Source organism: Protopterus annectens, chromosome 4.part0, assembly GCF_019279795.1.
Source record: "Protopterus annectens isolate FY-2018-M chromosome 4.part0, PAN1.0, whole genome shotgun sequence".
NCBI classification, from domain to species: domain Eukaryota; kingdom Metazoa; phylum Chordata; order Ceratodontiformes; family Protopteridae; genus Protopterus; species Protopterus annectens.
In genome coordinates, this window is record NC_056733.1 from 589,274,892 (window position 1) to 589,291,047 (window position 16,156).

A 16,156-nucleotide genomic window follows, 5' to 3' on the forward strand; every position below is an offset into this window, starting at 1 on the left:
AACTGGAGAGATCTAATACCAAGGACCCTTTGGCTGGGATCATCATCTCCTTCAGTCATAATTCAGGAAAAACTTTGAAGGTCCCACACTCTGGTGCAACCTCACACCAGTTTCATTACATACTATGATGCCGCGTGCCAGATACATAAGCGCATTTCTGTCCCACCCTCCACTTCTTTACTTTTTTTTTTTTTTTTTTTGCTTCACACAGTTCAGACCATAATTCCAGTTGTCATTTCTTTTGCTTCTGCATTCCCGTGCTTAGTCAGCATTCTTTGTGTTCTTTTGGACATCATATTACAAACCAAAGCTTGCACCTGGGGAGAGCCATGATTTTAATAACTGCAGCAGGTGTCTGCATTTCAGCTCTGCCAGTAGAAGACACAGGGAGACGTTTTGGTCTGCCTTATGGCTAAAAGATAGGTGCAATTGACAGCATGTCATACCTATACCATTAGGATAATGCATCATACATCCCTAAGCATACATTGTAGTATCTAACCAAATACAAAATCTGTGCAAGTACAGCTGCGTGCAACGGCCAGATGACTAGATACCAAAAGCAGCCAGCACTAATGATGGCACTTTAAGCACTACCGTAAAATGGAAAAAAAAAAAACACAATTTAACACGTTTTTGCATGCCACTAGTTGCCATCCATCTCATGTCATTCATAATATCCCCAAGTCACAGTTTCTAAGAATTTGTAGAATATGTTCAGCGGATACAGAACTCATTAGACAGGAACTTGATTTGGTTAAGAGAGTTTGTGACTAGGTATAATTATAAGGATGTTATGACCACTCGAGACTACAGAAAGTAATAGGAACTTGATTTGGTTAAGCGAGTTTGTGACGGGATATGATTATAAGGATGTTATGACCACTGTAGACTACAGAAAGTAATAGACAGGAGTTTGATTTGGTTAAGAGAGTTTGTGACAGGGAGTTTAACTACAGAATGTAATAGGCAGGAACTTGATTTGGTTAAGAGAGTTTGTGATGGGGGTGTAATTATAAGAATGTTATGACCACTCGAGATAAGAATGTAATAGACAGGAACTTAATTTGCTTAATAGAGTTTGTGACAGAGGGTATAATTATAAGGATGTCATGACCACTTGAGACTACAGAATGTAATAGACAGGAAATTGATTTGGTTAAGAGAGTTTGTGATGGGGGTATTAATTATAAGGATGGTTATAGCCACTCGAGACCACAGAACGTAATAGGCAGGAATTTGATTTGGTTAAGAGAGTTTGTGACTGGGTATAATTATAAGGATGTTATGACCACTTGAGACTCTGTCAAAAATATTGATAGAGCAGAATTGTTACAGCATAAAAAACATAAAGTCAGGGATGATGCTTTTAATTTGTGACTTATTTTGGTAGCAGTATTGTTTTTTTCAAGCGTCTTATTAACAAACATTGGGATAGTCTTATGGCGGATAACAAAATGTCTGAGTTAATTCCTGCACAATGTGTATTTTCTTACAGAAGAGGTAGATCTATTGGCAGTCATTTTAATCATTACAAAAAAGTGCTAGATATAGTATGGACAAACAAACAAACACTGTAGAATCGTATTCCTGTGGTGGGTTGCCAACCGTGTGGGGATTGTTCTGCATGCAAGTATACTTTGAAAACAAAACAGTTCACATCCAGGAATACATCTAAAGTTTTTGATATTCTTTGTCTTTGTACCTGCAGTTGTGAGTGGCTAGTTTATTTAGCCATTTGCACATGCTCAGCTGTTCATTGGACAAATGTCCAGACAACTCAAAACTTGGGATTTCTGAACATATGAGTGATATTAAGATTGGACGTTTGTCTAATGCATTAATTAAACATGTTCAGAAACATTCTTCTGCTCTGTTTAATTTTACTGTTATTGACTGGATTAATTTAGCTGCATGTAATAAGTTAGGCTAGCATGGTATCTTGAATAACAAGGAACCATCTTAGATAGTGAGATTGGGGACTTTATTTTCACCGGGGCTTAATGAAGTGACATTGTCTCTTTAAATGTGTGGTGAATCTTCATTGGTTGTATGTTTAAATGTGCCACTGTTTGGAAGTTTAACACTGATGAAGGCATGGAGTTCCCAGAGAAGATAAGGAAGTGCTGGCTGCTGTTTTTTGTATCTATATGTTGTATCACCACAGGAACAGACATTTGGATAGCAGGGTGTATCCTAACTTTCCAAAAAAGAAATGCACTGTGCTGTGTAACATGGAGGAGAAGAGCCTAACTATGGCCCAGATGATACAGGAGTGATTAGCAAGCAGTACTGGCAATAACAGAGGAACCAGATGGGGACAAGGAAAGAGTGAAGGTGTTATCTGCACTTGCCTCTCTCATGGTGGAAGAGGAGGAGCACATTCCCAAGAACACATGCTTTGTTTGAGATCCTGAGTGGAGACTGGAGAGCTTGTAAATGCTTTTGCTTCATTTGAGGTGAGTGCCCATGGGCCTTCTTGCAGAAATATCAACTGAGCATATCCGGTGAGTTATAGCACATCTAAACAGTGGATGATGGCACCTTGGGGAGGGGGGAGCAGCTGTCACCCTGAGAAGAGCAAATGGGCTTTAGGGCTCTCACCTTGATGGAAATAAATGGGACTTTTGAGTGGCTGATTTCCTGATTTTCAGGTCCGAAGATCAGGAGCAAAAATAAACTCCAATGTTAAACCACCACCCTTTGATCTCTGCATCTGCTGAGCCTTCTCCTTGCTAGTGAAAATTTGAGCGCAGACCAATCCTCCCATTTTAGTTGAGTTGTGAGAGAATGGGAAGGCACACCACTAGCTCTCATCTTAAGGGGTAAATACTGTTATGGTGCCCCCCCCCCATTTTGAATAGCTGGATTGCAAGGTCAGCTGGCCAGAGAGAATGTAGCAACTTCTTCAGTCCTCCTTTTATGAATCATTGGAACTTGGAGGACTTCCTAAGGCTTCTTCACAGGCTCAGTTGGGCCAACCAGTCCTGGTTGAGGAGAACCCTTCAAGTCATTCCACTACAGGCCTCATGTCTCAGGGCTTGAGTATTTAACAAATGTTTGATGTCTGCTTGGAGTTGTAGTCACAGTTATGAGATTTTATTCTTAACGATACAGTGTGACACCAAATCCAAGCCTGGTGCCTTTCCAAAGTCTTCGGTCTTTGGCTGGAAAGCAGTTGCATGCTGAAACACTGCTGTCATATCCAGTTAGCATTAGTCACATACTTGCCATCTAGAGATACTGTAAGGGCACTCAGACCCATGGGCAGTGAGAAGACAGAACTCTTTCTTATGCAAGGATTCTATGAAGAGTCAAAAGAACTCTAGGCCATTGCTTCAGGGCTGGACAAGAATATGGATACCACCCTTTCTTCTGTTGCACTTCCAGATGACTCCCTCCTTCAGAGTTGCCTTCAACCTGATGTGAGGAGCAGCTTGCACTTTTGAGCCTTGACCCATCCCCTTAGAAATTCCTTAAGGAGTGTCTTGGAAAAGAGCCTTGGAAACCCCTGGTCATCCTGACATATGGAGCCACTAATTAAACATGTTTGAGCAATGTGGGAGCAACTAAAGTCTATTCGGTTGGCTGTCAAAAAGCTGAATGCCTTTATAAGCCCCTGCCTGTTTTGGCAGAGCATTTCTTTGTCCTGACTCGTGCATGATGTTTTCAGTCCACATCAGGTCCCTGAGAAGGAGTCCAAAGTTCTGGACAGGCATAGTAAGAAAGTATGCTTCTCTGCTGTACTTGGGCTTAGGGTCCACAGCTGTTTAATTGGCCTGTTTAGCTTCCAGTACCATTTGCTTGAAAGGGCTCTGGAACAACTTCAGAACCTCTGTCAGAACCTCTGTGAGTCTAAGTTTAAGGAAGACCTTCTTGAGACTGATGTTCAAAGTTGGATTCCATGTTGCAAATTTGATTGAATGGATACTTTGCTAAGGAACACATGCTCAAGGTTGTATCTGAGCAGGAGGGCATGGATGAGGTTATTTTTTTCTTGAGAAAAACCTCAGAAACAAGGTCTTGGCTGTTCACTTTGAGAGGTAAAGATATTGTTTGTCATGTCCACTTGGAACCTGATTGATGACTTCCTGAGGAGGAAGTAGCTCTTCACCTCTGAGTGCCTGTATGTCCATCCTTAGACTTCCTCTTCCATGCCTAACTACTCCTAAAAGAGAGAAAAGCCTCTTTGACAGCTAAGGAATAAACTGATATTCTGCAATGTTGCGACCTCACTGTTCCAGCTAATTCATTCAAGAGAAAAATCTTACCATTGGCCCTGCCACAGCCCAGTCTCCAGTATGGGGCTGAGTGCTGGTGGAGATTTCATTTGAGTTCACCAAGTCTGAGAACCATTACAAAGGATCAGTGAGTTCAAGACACTGTTGTCAGCCACGTCCTGGAACTCGGTAGCCATTTTCCATAAGGAGATCTTTTAGTGGATCATTTTGCCTCAGTGGAACTCTTGAGACAAGCCCAGACATAATTGAAAGAAGCTGCAGAGATTGTCCTGCTTTTGGAATTTGGGCATGTATTGGTTTTAATCCTTCTTATGCCTAGTCCCAAAGGGGACAGACGTTTCATCCTATTTGGCACACCTGATATATTAGATTTCAGATATTCACTCTCCTAGGGAATTTATCTGTGCTCCTGTAGTGTCCGAATGCTGGAATGGTGTCATTGAACTTGATGGGCACCATTTGACAGATTAAAATTTGTAATTTACACAGGAAATTCCTGTAGCTCATTTGAATATCACTTTCAGTGCAAAGTTTGTGTGTGTGTGTGTAAGTAAGTAAGTAAGTAAAACAAGACAGTGCACTGGTCAACAGTGGATCTTTTTCAGACTCCACCCAGGAACACATTCTGGTTAACTGACATGCTGAGAGGCACACAGTAAGCAAATGGAAGCTCAGGGAGTCAACCCCTGGACCACAGAAAACTGGCTTGCTAACAGTTCATAGCCTTAATTCTCTGCACTAACTGCCATTTAAGTTTTTCCCATGCCCATTGTTTTTTTTTTTTTGCCAAGGTGTTGGCCATGGTGACTGAAGCCTTGCAGGACAAGAATATAATGTAGTGTTCGGCTTAATACAGTAAGTGTTATATATATATATTTACAGTGAAGTGCATTTTGCTGTTCCCTTGAAGAGCTGAGTGGTAGGAGACTAGCTTGTGGTACTGCCACAGGGAACTGGTTGAGCCAGCTATGCTTCTGGGCACTGCCATCTTGTGGATTTTAAATTTTTCTGTCTGTCCAGTTTTGCCTTTGGGATGTGGCTAACAGAGATAGTTTCAAAGCTTTTTTGGGCTAGAGGCACTTGGTGGGCTCTGCAAGACTGCCATGGAAGGGGGGGGTGGTCTTTATCTGTAGTTTTGATGAAGCCACATTGACAGTTTTGAAGACTCCTCTTCAGCATTCTCACAACAGCTGAATGCTGATGAGACTTGTGTGTGAAGCCTCATAGACTTCTTGAGTGCCATGGGAAGAGCTCAGCCAGCTGGCCATTTCTTGGAGCAGTTGGCAGAATGCTCAGGGTCTCTATCTAGCCATGGCATCCAGAAGAGGTGTTGATGCCGAGTTTCCCCTCAGGAGTTCCAGTACCTTTTGGAAGTAAGGGCTCCCTAAATTAAGGGCTAGGGAAGGGGTCAGATTTAGTTTTGTTAATGTGTGCTTGCATTCCTGAAATATGTGTGAGTGACTTGTTTAGTGGTAGTGTTAAGGAAAGGGATTCTCATAGGGTAAGGGGTTGGCTTAGGATTAACACACAGTGAATATCCCTGGCCTGTTTATACTACTGAGTAGTAACCCTAACCCTGTCCCTAACCTCAACCCTACACCTTACCTTATGAGAAATCCTATCCCTAGCACTACTGCTATTCAGGAAAACTGTGTCTGAAGTTAGTGGTAGGGTTTTAGTTAGCTGATTACAAAAGGAAACTGTTGTTTTCCTTTTGTGATTGGTTGCAGTTTTGACCCATTTACTTTTTGATAAGCATGTTGTCAATACCTGCATCAATTTACTGCATTAACAAAACTAAATCTGACCCCTTCCCTAGCCCTTACTTTAACCCTAACCTGTAATACTTTTTGTTTGTGCGTGTATGTGTGTATGTGTGCATCTGCATGCACGTGTGTTTGTATGTATCTAGTCCTACCCAAGCCTGCTGATCTGTTTGTATATGTTACATACATGCTCAAAGTGGCAAGACGTGGAGTTCGCCAAACCATTCTTTTAGGCAATGTGCAAAACAAACTCAATTTTTTTTATTTCTTTTATTTGACATTTGTTTGCTGGGAAGGTCTGACTGGGGCAGAGCCCATTTTCAGTGGTGGCCAAGGGAGAATCACTCCAGGCGCATACCTTTGGAATATGGGAGGAAACCCAAATGAACCCAGGGAGGACATGCAAACACCACACAGAAGGCACCCTGGCCAAGAATCAAACCAGAGAACCTCTTGCTGCAAGGCGACAGTACTAACCGCTGCACCACTGCGCCGCTGGTTGAAAACCAGTTAAATGGCTGAAGTATTCATTTGCAGCTTTCACGATAGACCTGTGCATATTATTGCTATTTTTCCTGAGTGTAGTGCTGTTAACATTTAAGTCATTGGTTGAGTCGACAGTCAAGAGTGCACACATTTTCAATTTTTCACCTTAAACTCCCAACAGGTCTTTGCAATCCATATGAATTCACTGTGGAGGGTGTTTTCCCCATCCATAACTAGTGTTACAGTCATGGCATTATCTACTAGTATGGTACCATTATTCCCAATACATAGTAAATAAGCTGAGCAGTACTGATGTCCTTCCACATCACTGTTGCAATATTCTTTACTGACAGGATCCCCTGCCAAGGATAGCCCAATGTACCAAAGCCTTTAGATCTTACAGGTGCCATACATCGTATGCAAACTGCCCGCAAAGGGCAGAAATGTGACATACACACACACACACACACACACACACACACACACACACGTACTCAGAACTTCTTTGCTGCCAGTCTGAATGCCATATTGGAATATCGGTCTTAAACTTTTGCTGTGCTGTTTACCAAGCCATTTTATATAAGTGTCCGGTTGGGGTTTCTTTATTTTCTCTAAATTTGTTATATTTATTTGTATTCGTGTCATCCAGGAAGTGAAAAATGTGTAGGAGACAGATTCCCCATTAAGACCATCACGACCAGTATCTTTTTTGCCTAGGTGCTTCCCACGACCATGCACAGTGCTCTGTCTGTCAAGCGTTTGTCCCAAAGACCCTTCGTAGTCACTTATCTCTGTCTGTATACCTAGAGAAACAAAGTCTTAAATTGTTGACTCTGGGTGCTGTGGCAGAATCCTCCCATTCTGGGGGACAGCTGTCTTCTAAGAAGAAGGTCAAGAAGTCTAGGCCTGGTCCTGCTGCTGTCCAACCTCCACCAGACATCTGTCTTGAAGTAACTGAAAGCCTTGAAGACCATCCGGTGCTTGCACCAGATTCCTCTGCCGTGACCCCATTGGAGGCTGGCATGGACCTGAGTTTTCACATGTCCTCAGAGGCTTTTCAAACGTCTGCTCTAGACTGTGAGAAGGAACCATGGTTGATTATTTCAGAAGGGCTGAGGGGGATTCCTCAGATCATAGTCCGGGAGGAGATTGTGGTACTCCTGTTGAATCTTGCCAAGGGACTGAACCACCGAGGATCATTAAGGCAGACGCCTACCTTAATTCAAAACAAAAGACAAAGCATATTACCCCTATGCTAAAGATCCCCAACGTGAATGGCAGGATATTTCCCAAGGCTTGTTCAATGCCTTGATGGCGTTGTAGTCCCCCCAAGGGGTTTCAGTCCCTGCTCCTCCCTGGTCTTCCACTCCTGTTAAGAGAACAAGGGAACTGGATTGATTCTGGAGAGGGATCCATAGCATACTCCTCAAATTTCTTCTACTCTAGATTATGGCTCAGAGGAAGAAGATTCATTTAGTCCATATTCTCCTTGGGGATACTGTTGCTCACATGATGGAGTACTGTAAATAGGACTGCTCCCAGGCCTCTGACATCTAAACGAGATACTATGAGCTTTTAAAATTAGTCACCTAAGCTGTCTGCAGATCCTCCTGTTTTGGCAGCTCTTTTGGATATCTTTTCTGCTGCCTCTGTAGCTCCAGACTCTCAGCACCCTGTCCCTAAGAAACCTCCATACCATGACATACCCCTAATGAAAGTTCATCCCCTTTTCATGCATTCATCAGCCTCCTGCAGACCAGCTTTCTCATTTCCCAAAGGTTTTGCAGTCTCTTTTGGATCTAGACACCATTCCAGCCAAGTGGGAAGGGGTTTTTACTCCAGGATGTTTTTGGTTCCCTGGAAGGTGGGGACTTGGAGACCAAATCCGGACCTTTATCTACTCAACTCCTTCCTCAAAGTCCCTTCTTTCAGGGTGCTATCTTTTCAGACTTTGTTTCCTCTCCTTCTCCTCCGGCTGTCTTGTTCTGTCTCAGTCTCAAAGATGCCTGTCTTCATATTTACATTCACCTTCTGTTCAGGAAATTTTTACATTGTTTCTTTTCTCATTTTCAGTTCTCCGCTTTGCCCTTTAGCATTTCTACTGCTCCAAGGGTATTCACCAAATGGCTCACTCCTCTCACTGCTTTTTGCAGGCTACAAGGGGTACAGATTTTCCCTTATCTAGATGATTTGTTTATTCAGGTTCTTTATCCTAGCAGTGTCCTTCAAGATGTCCACTTCACCATTCTTCTTTTACAAGGTCCAGGGCTCACCATCAATCTTAAAAAGTCAGTCCTTTCCTCACACCCTCCCAAGATCAATTTTTTCTCGGTTGCAGGATTCAGACCATTCCCATGTCTGCTTGCTCTTCCTGCTCCCAAGGTTCTGTCCTTAACAGCCTTTTTCCAGTCTGTTCTTCCTGTGTCGTGTATCATGGCCAGGAAATTTATCAGGGTTCTGAGCTTTATGGCTTCCACCATTCCAATGCTTCCTCTTGACAGGCTCCATATGAGGAGACTACAATGGTACCTCATATTGATGTGGTTTAACGTTACCACCCCTTGGAGTTCTCTGTTCCTTTGCTTCCTTGTCTCAAACTTGAGCTCCAATGGTGGATTCAGCACATTTCTATCAATCTGGGATGACCCTTTCAAGTTCAAGTTACATCTTAAGACATGTTCATGGATGCCTCTGACCTCGGGTAAAGTCCTTGTGGACCTTTGAAATTTCAGGGTCTGTAGAGCCATAAGCAGTGACCTCGGGTAAAGTCCTTCTTGTGGACCTTTGAAATTTTAGGGTCTCTAGCCTCATAATCAGAGGTCAGACTATTAACTTGAAGTCGATGAGGGCACTGCTTATGGCTCTGCAGGCTTTTCATTGTTTTTTTCTTCCCAACCTCCTGAAAATCTTCACTGACAATACCACCGTGATGTGGTATATCAACAAGCAGGGGGATATAAGGTCTTGTTTCCATTACAGACTAGAGCTTCAGGCTTTGAATCTGGTTATCAGATAACTCTTCAAGTGGTTTATATTCCTTCAGAGTATAATCTAGTGGCAGACTCTTTGAGCAGGTCCAAAGCACAGGCTCATCAATGCATGCTTCACAGAGCTGTATTTCTGGACATAGTTCATTGGCTGGGTATTCCTCAGCTAGATCTTTTTGCCTCCAACTTTCTCCATTAATCTTGATGTAAAGGAAAGACTTTTGTATAAGGAAACTATATTTATATTGAAGTATGGGACACTGAGCCCTACTGGTATTAATGTTGAGTGCAATTGTTCTTCTTTCGGCTTTTCCCGGTTAGGGGTCGCCACAGCGGAACTCCGGTCTGCTAATGATTGGCAGTAGATTTTTAAGGGTGCCGAGGTGCCAGCTCGGCGCCCAACTTTCAACGAAGGCACGCCCATTCTGTGCATGTGTTTCGAACGCCACTCGACCGTGGGGAGGACATGCAGACTCCACACAGAAGGTGCTCCAGCCGAGAATCGAATGGGAGAACCTCTTGCTGTGAGGCAACAACGCTACACCATGAGTGCAATTGGAAAGTTTTAATTTAATATAATTAAGATTTAATTGTGTAATTGTCAGTTAATTGATGTTACTATTTAAATTTGAGTATCTGGATGTGTTTTGTATTCTCCTTTGAAGGCTCTTGCCAAGGCACTAGAGGTTTTAATAAATTTGGTGTTTGGATCCTGTTTTTTCGTTGTTTTCATCAGCTTCCAGTTTGATGTTTCTACCTGCCTGTTTTGTTGCTTTGCCAACTTTCTCTATTCTGTTTGAGAAATACCAAGTCTTCTGACTTGGAAAGTGGACGCCCTGTCTTTCCCTTGGAAGAGAATTTTTCTGGATGCTTTTCCTCCCCTTTCTACAGTATCTTGTTGGTGACTCCCTTTTGGCATAAACAGCACTGGTTCCCCCTTCTTTTTCATCTGGCCAGGGGCAGTCACCACAGATTACCTCGCTTGGGTGGGTCTTCTCACACAAAACAAGGGATATCTTATCCATTCTCACCTGTCCACTCTTCAAATGATGCTGGGGATGGTAGGGTTTTGATCCCCTTTAGGCACCTGTTTTGTGAGAACATGCTTCAGGTTTTGCAGGAGGCTAGGAAACCCTCTACCAGAAAATCATACAAGTCTGAATGGAAAATATTTTCTGTTTGGTGCCTGTCTCACCATCAGGATCCCTTTTCAGTGGGGTTCCCTTGGCTGTCTGTTATTTCTGTGATCTGCTTCGTGCTGGCCTAACATACTCTTCAGTGAAAGCTCACCTGTCAGCAATCTATTCTTGTCTGCTCTTGAACCCCCTTTGGCCTCTTAGTTTAAAGTCAAGCAATTTCTTAAAGGGGCCCTTCATAGTCGGCCTCCAAGAAAGCCTATTCCACTTTCTTGGGACCTCGGTTTTGTACTTGAAAAATTGACTCTGTCTCCTTTTGAACCTCTGCTAGTTCAGCTTCATTACAACTTTGTACTTGATAGATTGTTCTGCTTTTCACTCTTACTTCTGTCAAGAGAGTGTCTGAACTTCAGACTCTTGTGGCAATTCCTTCTTTTTAATTCTTTCGAGGAGACAGGGTGCCTCTTCCTACTAATCAGTCTTCTGTGCCCAAGGTGGTTAATGAGTCATCCCTTAATCAGTCTATTCAACTTATTTCCTTTTTTCCTTCTATGCAGTCTGCCAGTGGGAAGGTTCTTCACACCTTGGACCTGCATAGATATCATTTGGATAAAACAAAGGTTATTCGCAGGTCTGAGCAACTTTGTTTCTTTTAGGTTCATAGGTTCATAGGTTCATACTAGGCTATCTGCCCAAGGGCATTTATAAGCCTAGCCCATAGTTATGTGGCTTTCGCCACCCCTTTAGTTTGAATAAAAACTATGCCTATCATTTTGCTGTGCCTCTGTCAAGCAGTGACGCTGAAGTAATCCCTGGGGTATATCTGCAATCTCCCATCCATTGGTCAAGATTCCTCTTGAACAAGACCAGAGAGGTGCTCTGCCTCACATGTACCGGGATTTTGTTCCACAGCATAGGGAGTCTCTGGGTGATGAATCTGTCCCTCCAGCACGTTCTATTTATAACCGTGTCAAGGTTTAAATCTCCGCCCTTGTGGTTCTGAGGGATCTAGATTTTTGAGGTGAAGCATATTCATCAAATCTGGGTTTGACATGGCCTTATATGTCAGGCACAGGTCACCTCTGAGCAAGCGGTATGAGACTGAATAGAGCTGGAGTTCTTTCAGTCGGGCAGCATAAGACATATTTTTGAGACCCTTTATCCTTTTGGTGAGGAACTTTTGGGGCCTTTCAAGCTGCAGCAGGTGTCTGGTCAGATACATTCCGAACGGGCATTGTACTCAATCATAGGTCTAATAAGTGATGAGTACAGGGGACGATGACCTCCCTTGATCTAGATGTGAATCCCTTCATGATCAGGTGGGTGATATAGAAGGTTTTCCTAACTACTTTAGCAACATGAGTGTCAAGCGAAGGCTGCTGTCAACCTGGGTCCCCAGATCTCTGATGACTTTTCTGTGCTCAGTGGATTGCCACCTATATGGTAGCTAGTAGCCTTGTTTTTCCCAAAGGGTATGACTATGCATTTTGGCGTTTAACTTCAGGCCATGGCTCTGGCACCAGTTATCCATTTCTGTGAGGCCCTTCTGGAGGATATCTGTGTCAGATGTGTTTTCGACTATGGCGCCCAGTTTGCAGTCATCTGCAAACTTTGTCAGCCATAACCCTCCTGTGTTTGCTTGTACTTCAGAAAAGTAGATGCCGAACAAGAGTGGACCCAGGACTGAGCCCTGTGGGACACCACTTGTGACAGGCTTTGAGTCTGACATGGCTCCAGCAACTCTGACCCTGTGGGTTCTGTCACTTAGCCAGTTTGCAACCCATCTTGTGATGTATGGGTTTACATTCAAGCTGATGAGTTTTTCGATGATACCTGAGTGGGGTATTGTGTCGAAGGCCTTTGCCAGGTCGAGGTAGGCTGTATGGACTGCCTTTCCCTCATCAATGGCCTTGGTGACTGTCTCGAAAAAGTCAACCAAGTTTAAGAGGCAGGATCTGCCTTTGACAAAGCCAAACTGAGTTGGATCCAAAGTCTGCAAGTTCCCTATGTCTTTATTTATGAGTTCCATTATGATCCTCTCCATGGCTTTGCAGATAAGGCTTGTCAAGCTAATGGGGCGGTAATTTCCAGGGTCTGTGGAGGCACCGCCCTTATGAAGTGGGACCACAGTCGCGTCGCCACTCCTTGGGTTCGTATCCTGAGGTGAGGCTAAGATTAAACAGCTGTCCTAACTGTGGGTTTAATTCCTCATTGAGTTCATGAAGCACACAGCCGGGGACACCATCCGGTCCCATGGATGCTGTGTTTTTTGCCTTAGTGAGGGCAGTTCTCACCTGGGCGTTGGAGATGTTTGGGGGCTACAATCCTCTGGAATAGATATCTCTCCTTTTGGGGGGCAGGGAGGGAGAAGTTTGCACTGAACCTGTCAGCCAGTATGTTGGCAATGTGTGTAGGTTCAGTAATTTTCACATCATTTTGAACTAATTCTGAGCATATCTGGGAGTTTCCTCCTAGGTTTCTAACATAGCTAAAGAAGGCCTTATGATTCTCTTTAGAGTCCTTGGCGATTTTTCTCTCAAAATTTGCCTTGGATGATTTTATGAGAGCTCTTAGTTTTTTACTTATAATGATCAAAGGTGTCTTACCTTTCAAGGATTTTGCTCTATCTTGTAGTAGCTTCCTCCTTTTGTTGTAGAGCTTGTTTATGGCTGGGGTCCACCAGACTGGACGCTTGCCTTTGGTACAGAGAGTCTTAGTTTTGTTTGGGATTGCCTGATCCATGCAGTCCTGTAGGTGCTGGTAGAAGGCATTTGTAAGTGATTCAGCGGTTTGAGTAATGTTTACCACTGGCTCAGGGGCCTTAAAGGAGACCACACTAGTTTTAGAAGTGTGAAATCGGCTTTGGAGAAGTTTTTCATTGTGATCTTTTTGTTTTAGGGGGGGGAGAGAATGAGGACATACAGCGAGATTAGTTTATGATCTGATCTCACCAGTGAGGGGTATACTTCGGTGTTGAACATTTTGATCCCATGTTCGTGATGATGAGATCAAGTATGTTTTCTCCTCTTGTGGGGATGGTGACTAGTTGTTCCATGGCATTTGAGTTTATGAACTCCAGGAATCTTTGGGTTAGAGTGTTCAGGCTTGAGTAGTGTTCCCAGTCTATATTAGGGTAGTTAAAGTCACCTAGTATGATGGTGTTTGGAGATACATTTATCCTCCAATGTTTTCAGGAAGGCCATGTGAGGTTCCTGAGTTTGAGAGGGTGGCCTGTAACATGCTACAAATTGCAGAGCAGTCTTGCCTATGGTTAATTGCACCTGGATGGTCTCCGATGCATCATGCGTTGCCACCAACCTTGAGGTGTGGGTGTCCTTTATGAATATGGACACCCCTCCTTTCTTGGTGTTGTCCGGATTTTGGGGCGGAACGCATGATATGAGGTGAAACCTGTTAGTGCTGGGGTGCTCTCAGGAGCCTTGAACCAGGTTTCTGTCACAGCACAGACATCGATGTTCTCCATATTGAGAAGGGCCTCGAGTGCGTGCATCTTGAGATTGAGACTTCTGGCATTGAGCAGCATTACCCTTAGTTTTTCCTTTTTGGTGTTCTAGGGTGGTAGGTTTAGAATTTGAGCCTTGCCTAAAAAAGGCACTATGGGTTGGCAAGAGCCTTTGCCAATATCCGGAAGCCCAGGGGTGACAGGTGCAAGCCGTCCCTTGCGACAGCGTGGCTTGTCCAGCATGTCATCCCAGGCAGACAGACATTAGATCCCCTTTGAATGACACCAGAATTTAAGCCAATTATTAAAGCTGATCATCTTATCACTGTATTGTGGCATCATTCTAGGTGAAGGTAGGATACTGCTCAAGGTCAGGGTCATACCTGCCTGGGCTACATAATCAGAGAGCTCCTCGATGTCCCTTTTCATGTAGTCCAAGGAGGTACGTCTCAGGTCGTTGACACCAGCGTGGACAATGACTGAGTCGTATTTGTACCTGCTGTTGAGAGACCTGAGTGCTTGCGTTATGTGGCGGATTCTAGCACCTGACAGGCAGCTTACTGTGACCTTCTCTTTACTCAGTCTGGTGAGCGGGACGTCAGTGTGTCTGACTATGGAATCACCAATGACAAGTGTGTCTGGCATTTTGTTTGGCCTTAAGGGCTGTGACTGTTTGACACTCTGACTGTGTGGTCTATGTGTTGCATGTGTTGGGTCGTGAGGTGGTAGTTGTTTGGGTGTCTGCTTTGGTGGCCTCTGCTGTTTTGGTAAATTTTTGATCAGAGCCTCCGAGTATGTCTTTGTGTGAGTATGTGTATGATTTGAAGTTGTGATGGTACCATGTGTGACTGGGTATGTATTGTGTGTGGTTACCTTCTCCTCCTGTCTGGTCTTGCCAGTCCTATGTTGAGAGAGCTCAGCCTCCAGTTTGGCCGTATAGTTGCATCTCTCGCATGTATTTGTGTTTTGTGGGAGAAGGAGAGGATTGTCTGTGTACATGAGGCAGTTGTAACATTGCCTCAATATTCCCAGGTTCACCAGTTGAGCTGGAGAGGACACTAGCAACTGATCCTCGACATACTAGAAGTAGTAGATAAAGAGACTTTCAAAGGACTCCGGAAGTGGGTTTTAGGCTGATGGGGTACTATCTATAATAAGAGTGCTTTATCAAGGTGCAAGTACTGTAGGAGTAAGTGCTAGGCTTTACAGATAGAGAATAGTCTACTTGGGAATCAAGTAGAGATGAACTTTTCAGTTATAGGATATGCTGGTTAGATCAGCAGTACAGCTCGAGGAAGGTAGTTTTAAGGGAAAATTGGAAGAGTGGAATTTAGATGGCCCAAATAGTTTAACCTTGTTTAACCGCTGCTCTTGTGTGCAACAGTGGTAACTCGGCGCTAAATAGGCTTCTACAGCGTTAAGCGTGTTTTATAGCAGGGGCTGAAGGGAGCTAGGAATTGGCCCAAAGCGACCAATGGACTACTAGTTTCTGGCTGAAACTTCACCAAATCAGACAAAAGGCGCTCAGTGCTTCCCACTCCCACTGGTAAGCAAAGAAACTTCCCTCCTTCCTAATAAGGCAATGGATCAGTAACAGGAACTAAAAACAAAGCCCAGGGATCAGCAACTCTGAAACTGGACTACTCTAGTTCAGTAAGGCGGAAAACAAGAGATTTTTTGTTTTATTACAGAGACAAGGAAAAACAGACAGTAATTGCTGTAAATCGGCTAGCGCACTTTAGTGTGTAGCCTACAGAAACAATTTGCAACAATTAGTAACTTAAAGTGCAATAAACAGTGTAAAATGCAGAAATCACTTAAAGTAGCAATAAAACAGGCGAAATGCAGTTGCTAGCTTAAATAACAGTGGGAAAGCCACAAAAAATACTTATATCTGGTAGAAAGTCACACTTTTAGCTCTCTGCTGCTTGGATCACTCTGCAGGCCACCACGAGGATCTGTGCTGAGTTGGTACAAGCTGGAAAACGCGTGTTTAGCGTGTTTTATAGCAGGGGGCTGAAAGGAGCTAGGAATTGGCCCAAAACAACCAATGGACTACTAGTTTCTGGCTGAAACT

The 16,156-nt window shown here is 43.6% G+C and overlaps 1 protein-coding gene across 1 annotated transcript in view; it reads left to right on the forward strand.

Annotated features, from left to right (window-relative positions):
- DHX37 (DEAH-box helicase 37) overlaps window positions 1-16,156 on the forward strand; it is a 1,097,190-nt gene that overhangs the window by 982,212 nt on the left and 98,822 nt on the right. The gene's annotated exons all lie outside the window — the stretch shown is intronic.